This window comes from Hesperophylax consimilis, chromosome 14, assembly GCF_061612785.1.
Source record: "Hesperophylax consimilis isolate HC1 chromosome 14, BYU_Hcon_1.0, whole genome shotgun sequence".
NCBI lineage: Eukaryota > Metazoa > Arthropoda > Insecta > Trichoptera > Limnephilidae > Hesperophylax > Hesperophylax consimilis.
Window position 1 is genome coordinate 13620323 of NC_142849.1, and position 7660 is coordinate 13627982.

The following is a 7660-nucleotide window of genomic DNA, read 5'->3' on the forward strand; positions in this document are numbered from 1 at the left end:
TAGGTTTATGTAAACCTAGAGAAAACTGAAGAATAAAGGAAACTAGACCTTTATTTCTTTCAGTTTATGTTTGAGCAGAGGAAAATAAGATCCTCTGCAATTATATTGTGAATTAATAAATTTATATGTCAAGAAGAAGAAGTGTTTTCCTGCATTCCATCTGACGGCGTGTTCTCGTACCACGATAGCAGAAACATATGGTCCTTCGAGCCAGATCGGGAACAGCAGCATCATGGAAGCGGGACAACACTCAAAGACGTCATCTGTCTGCGGCAGCAAGGCGGGAACCAGCAGCAGCTGGATGGAGGCTCAAATGAAAGCTTCAGCAACTAAGGTGCACATCACGAGACAAAAGGCCCGCCTACTTACGGAGTTGGCTGAAGCAAAGATGGCTGCGGAAGCAAAGGCTTCCGAAGTAAAGATGGCTGCTTCCGAAGCAAAGATGGCTGCAGCAATGTCAGTCTTGGAAGCAGAGGAGCAACATGCGGCACTCGTTTTAGAAGCTGCATCAAGGACTTCGCAACGGACTCTCGAGGATAGAGTCAATGACTGGGTGGACCAGTCACATCACAGTTCATCATCAGAACTTTTAGATCACGATGAACAGCCTCTTCGAGTTCAAATGGAGCAGCAACAGGAACTGCTCCATGATGGGCGGTTATCACTACAACCGCCCACAAGAACTGCACAGCAACAGCCCTTGGCAGGGCAGACTCTCCCGTCGCAAAGGGAGCCTCGGGTAGAGCAGGCTCATCCGCTGCAATTGGAACAGCGGTTGGAGCAGCACAAGGGTGGGCGGTACGCATTACTCCTGTAGTGGTACGCCACTACTTCATTTGAACGGAATTCCAGAAGTTTCGATTTTTTTCCAAACAAGATTCTTGGATGTTCTTTTATTATTTTTCATTTTTGTTTAGCAAATTATACATAGCAACCAAATTGTGCTAGAATCTTCTTTAACTTATAAAAGCGGCAGCGTGAAGGAACTCGCTAGTATTCCGTCTCCAAACCGCCAGCCAAGTTGACCTAAATATCGCCAGCATTTTATTGTGAATAATAAACGAGATTTTTTTTTTTATTTGTACACTAAGATAACTACACTCCCACCAAAAGGATCCTCAGAGCAGCAGCCCTTGGCAGGGCAGACTCTCCCATCGCAATTGGAGCCTCGGACAGAGCAGGCTCTTCCGCTGCACTTGGGACAGCGGTTGGAGCAGCAGCAGCAGGGCGGGCGGTACGAGCTACTCCCACCCAGAGGAACATCGCATCAGCAGCCCTTGGTAGGGCAATCTCTTCAGCTGCAGTCGACGCAGCATCAGCAGCCAAGCAGTAGCTGCTGGGAGCTGCCTACATCAGAGCAGCCATTCAACTTAGCAGAGCAACGCGACGTGCAACAGTGGCCAGAGTCGCAGGGCCGATTCCAGGGACCAACACCTGCTATAACTGAAGACCGTCTCGCGGAATCAATTGGTAAGGCAATGTCTTTATATAATACCAGGCCCAAAGTTAATGATCTTCCCACATTTAACGGCAATCCAATTGAATGGATTGCGTTCAAATCAATATACCATCATACCAACTTCGCGACAGCTCATAGGGATCTCATATTTCAAATTCCGAATTAAAAATATTATCTATCAACTATTTTTTCACATATTTTTAGCAGTTACCTTTTAAATGATAACAAAGTTCAAATGAATTGGTTTGTAACCTAGATGATAGTGTCTGGGATAAACTTAACTGATTTGTATTTATATGATATGTTCTGTCGCGGTTTTGATTTTCTAGTAGCAACCTATTATTTACTTGATTTGGTATGTCAAATTGTAATGAAAATAATTAGTTTAATACAATTCTCAACAACTCGAGTAGGGTCGCTATACTAGAGCCGCGCCATAAAACGTAGAATGTGTATCAAACAATGTATGAATGTGGATGAAGCAATTAGCGTGTGCCAATACATAGTTATGTGTCTGTTTATCCTCTCGCCTACCCCTCGGGAACACGGTGTGATGGTAAAATTGTTTAATTCAATCACTCATATAGTGAATTTATCAGATTTACTAAAGAAGGATTGCCTTTCCTCGTTGTCTGTCAAAGTTGGTACAAAACGTTTAATAATGAATTTAATTTATAACCAGAAGGTATTCAAGTTATTTAAAAAGGTATTTTAATAAAAATATTATCCGGGCGCCTTTTGACACCGAGCTTCCCGCCCCAACTGCCCATTCAGAGGGAGGGGTGAAGTGAAGGGTATAAACAGTGCGTTTTTAATGAGCTACGGTTAATATCGATCGTAACGCGCTCGAGTCAATATCAAATATCAATTTTGTAAGGGCGATTTACAGTTGAAGTTTAAGTGTTTTTTTAAGTGCTTTTTTAAGTGTTGTGGAAAGTGTCATCATACCAATGGAGTTAACAAAAAGGATTGGCGGCGACCTTCCAGCATCCCCCGCGAGAGAGGCAGAAAGAAAACCGTCCACGATCGAGGCATACTGGCAGTTTGCCAAAACCGGAGCCACCCCGCAATATGTTCAACTTCCCATCTGTTACGGTACCAAGGATCCATTGAGATTTTACCTGTTAAGGTGACACAATACCCTGATAACGGGGATTTGCCCCGACGTTCACATTTTAATTATTTCTGATGAGCTTATTACTAAAATGTTAAATTTTTCTAGAGGGATTCGAAGGGATGCAAGTTATTTATATATAAGATTAATAAAAACAGGACCTTATCATTAAATATATTATGGAAAAAGGTATGTACATTTTATTAATTGTAAAATGTTGTAAGATAAGCGGCAAGCACCAGATTTTATTTTTGTAGACGATGAATTAGTAACTTCCCAACGAATCCCTCTAGAAACTTTAGAGATTTTATTAATGTATTCATAAGAATTAATCAAAATATAACACTCTGAAATTTCCAATTTCTATACCGCTAAAGGAAACACAGCCGTAAGTACTTTAATACTGTAACGCACGCAACTGTATTCGTGTGCAGGTGCTGAAGTACTTAGACCGTTCCAGGTCAGTGTTGGCCAGAGCTCAAGCCGGAAAGGTCGTCTCTGTTCCGGCCCGAATGTACGGTGATTTCTTTTACGTATTTATTTATTTAATCAAACGATTACTTTTAATTCTATTAGTGAAATTTTCTGTTTTTTATAATTTAACTCCTTCCTCAAGTGAGTAAAGGTTTTTTGTATGTTTCACCAATATAAAAGAAAACATTACTTTTTTTCAATTGTTTATACTTAAAATGTGCACAGTGGTCATGTTTCAGATAAATTTGGACATTGTTAAAAAAATATGAAAACAGTTTATTTGGTAGAAGTTTTTTTAATTCTTAAGTTTCTTTATTTTAATAGTTAAATATTACCTTAAATATTTTTTTGAATAAAAAGTTCCGCTGTTACGTACGATTTTTATTTGTAATTGTCACACCTAAAAATGATTATCAAGTAAAACTTATTTCATATAAAAAGTATTTCAAATATAATAATTATAAACAATCTAGTTTCTTTTTACATATAAATTATATTATTTGGGTTTCAGTCACACCAATTTTTGGGCACAGAAAAATTGGAACTGATTGTGAAGAACTCAGACATGCCATAAATACCTAATATAATATTTTAACCAAAAATTGCTTTACTTTAAAATGCAAACAGATTTTTCAAGAATTAACTGGGTCTGCCCTAGTATAAGGTATTATACAAAGTGACCGGTATAAAATTTTGGAAATTCGAAAGTTTTTTTTCCATAAAACAAATACTCTACATCGAAAGTTTTTCTCCATACAGACAATTAGACATATGTTACCTATAAAGTACCTAAAGTCATTCGAATATTAAAAAGAGTTATTCATCTTTTAAGTTTAGATTGTTAGATCATTTGTTGTAGATAGAATTGTACAATTATCTCCCCAAGTTACTGCACTTACTTACGTTGAAATGATTTTCAAATTTAAGGTAAAATTGAACCAATTTATAATAAATCTCTTGGCTAATATATACGTACGTTTCAGTTAAATATGGGAAAACAGAAGACAAAATGAGTTTTATCCCGAACAAAATGACGGCACCAAGGAAAATGCTTAACGGAATTGAGACGGTACTACATAAATAAACACTTAAAAGTAAATTTTTGGGCTAAATTTTCTACAGAACATAATTGTAAAATGACAGCTTAATTAATTTTATATATCTATAAATATGTAGGTATATACATGTATACGCACTCGATAAACTTCCAGCGATTCCTGAGCTTATTCAATTTGGAGTATAAGAAGTACATTCATTTTGGTTTCCGATGACATATTTTTTCCACTTCAAAGGAAAAATAAAGCATTGGACGGTGAAAGTTTTTTGATATCGAAATACTGACATAAAATTTTACCCATTAAATCCCACCTATGTATTGTAAATTCCTCTCGTCCTACAATGAGTTCTGTAACTCATCGGGATTGCTCTAGCAAGAAATAAAATCTAAAATCTGAGATGTAAAAAAACTGTAATGTACGAACTATTTTCTATGTCAAAGTTTTATTAGTAAAAATATTTTATTTTTCTATTTTTGTACTGTTTCGTATGTGAAACTTATAATTTTGATATCAAAATACCAATGTAAAATTGTACCTAATTACTCCCACCTATGTATTGTAAGTTCCTCCCGTCCTACAGTGAGTTTTTTAACTCATCGGGATTGTTCTATCAAGAAAAAAAATAATAACAAAAAAGTATTTGTGATTTATGATTATTTGGGATGCCTTGCATACTGCAGATGATTATATACTGTATGTAGATACCACGATTTTCAAAACACCATACAAAATATGCAATTCATTAACTAATGCCAACAATAATGAAAATTATCATTATCATTTTAAATTTATAATTATAAAACTTGTCCGTGTGAAATCAAACTATGTCACACTGTGCGAAATTTTGACCAACGCGGGGCGTAAACGAAATGTTTTGGGCTATAGTATTACTCTAAGGGCTATAGCCGCGCCCACTAAAAACGCCCATAACTGATATTATTTTGACGTCTTATGTCCTCTTAACGAGGTTTTCTCAGAAAACGGCAAAGCTGTCGAAGTTACATTTACAGCGACATACCGACAGCGAAAATTTATATAGATTACAAAAAGCGTTAAAAGGAGAGGCGCGTGATGCGGTTTCTTCCCTTCTATTATCTCCTTGCAATGTCAAGGAAATAATAAATACGTTAGAAAATATTTTTGGAAACACGGATCACATCATACAAAAAACTATTGGTGAGATCCGAAATTTAAGTAAATTAGATGAGAATACCAGTTCAGACGCCATAATTCGATTTTCTTGTAAAGTAAAAAATTTAATTTCTATGTTAAAATTGTTTACGCCAAATAATGGCTAATTGTCGTGTCATAGAGAATTGTTTATGGCAATGAATTTTGTTCCTGAACCCCGTTTTCCTCTCCTTCATACCTCTCCTCTTTGTCCGGGAGTCAGTCAAAAACCAACAGCCGTGACGCGAGGTGAACATTATTACCCAAAACGCATCGCATAGCAATAAAAATCATCTTAACGCATCGCAAAAATAAAGTTTTGCTAATACCACAACTACAGTGCAATCCAAGTGCATCCCAACAAGTGAATGTTGCTCTACCTCCGTAAGTACCCTTATACCTTTATAAAACTCATTGCCAAAGAATAATTGATTATGTTATAAAAGGTCCACAGCTTAAACAAAAATCATTTAAAAATATCGGACATTTGCACAATCCAGATTTGTTATCGACATTAATCGGTAAACTACCTAGTACACTGCGAACGTTGTGGCTTACAGACAAAGATAGGCGGAACACAACACAGCCAATACTCTGCTATTTATCACTTTGGCTGGAAGAAATCGTAATTAATTCACGTGACTCAGGAATAAGTTTTAATTCTAAAATCAGTAGCGAAACTAAATTCGCTTCCAATAACCATTTCAAGCAGTATAGTAATAATTATCATCCACGGCAAGCTAATCAACTTCAAAATAAACAAAATTTTAACAGGCCTTATGCCTTATGCATCCAAAAATAATCATTTCGAACGTCCGTGCTGTGTTTGCAAAGGAGAACACCAGATTTGGCAATGTGAGAAATTTAAAAATGTCCCAATAACGCAAAGATGGGAAATCGCTAAATATAATAATGTTTGTTACAAGTGCTTAGGGTACGGACATTCCCGTTTTAATTGTAAAGTAAATTTAAAATCACCAAACAAAAAATTTCATGATTTATTGGTTAATCACAATCGGGTGGAAACCAATGAAGTTGTCACAAACACATGGGAAAGTAATCAAGTACTTTTAAAAATTATTCCGATTACGGTATACGGGCCACTCGGAAGCCGAGATATTCATGCGCTATTAGACGATGGGTCAACCGTCACATTGTTAGACCAAGAAGTAGCCAAACAAATCGGTTTGTCTGGACCAGTTAGTGACCTCTCATTGCATGGAGTCAATGAAATGAGCTCCAACAACGCGGATTCTATGTCAATAAATGTAACAATAAAAGGTAAAAAACAAAGTAGAATCGTACATAGCTAGTGCTCGAACCGTTCTGGATTTAAAGATACCAGCTCAAATGGCGCTATCTAATTCTTACATTTCGAGTAATAAACACTTGAGGAGCTCAGTATCAAAGTGGGACATACGCCACTTTTTCCAAAATGCATATTTTGATTGATTATGGTAGTATGTCTGATTCTCTTACTGAATAACTGAGAAAGTCTATCAAAAACGGACTATAAATACAAGAAATCGCATGTTAAAGTTTACACTTTGTTTCAAAAGCGGACACTTGCTACTCATGTTCGCAACAAACTCGGGTGCGCATGTTCTCACATTGCCGGAGGATTGGGGGCGGAGCTACGAAGTTTGCCGAGTGAACACGAAGGCTCAAAGCGGCTCGGAACTACGAAGTTTGCCGAGTGTACACGAAGGCTGGCAACAATCAACTTGATTTTGAATAATTTGTTTGAAGTCTTGAAGTTTGACTGTGGTTTGACGTTCGAAAATCTCTCAAGTATGAGGGAGATTTTGAGTTGAAAGAAACGAAACATGGAGGTCGTTATTAGTAAACATTTACAAAAAGTTCGCAGTCTGAAGATGAGTATCTCTGCAACTTGGAGAGCATGAATAACGATGAAGTGTATATGGAGTGCACAAATGCCAGAAGCTATTTTCAGAGGTAATGGTTACCATGCTACCGTCGGTGGGTCCAGGCGTTTCATAGACCCGATTTCCTAGCCAAAGTCACCACCAACAATGGCGTAGAAAGCCAGAATAAGGTTTTGAAACACAGCTTTCTAAAACATTCGTCCGACAAGTCTCTTTCTGGCATTTTAAGGATAATCATTGAGCAGTATTTACCTGAGTCATTGAAGAAATACACGGTGTCCAATGCTCAGCTGCATTCTTCATATAAGCCTTTCAATGAAGAAATCCCGCCTTTCCTTAGGAACCGTCCGAAAGAGTTTGTTCAACGTGTTATGAAACGATACATGGCTGCGAAGGATGAATATGACGCGTCGAAGATCGTTGATATGTGTGACGTTGACATACAATACAAAAGCATCACAAAAAGTGTCATGGCGGCTGTTGTTTTGACAGTCAGTCA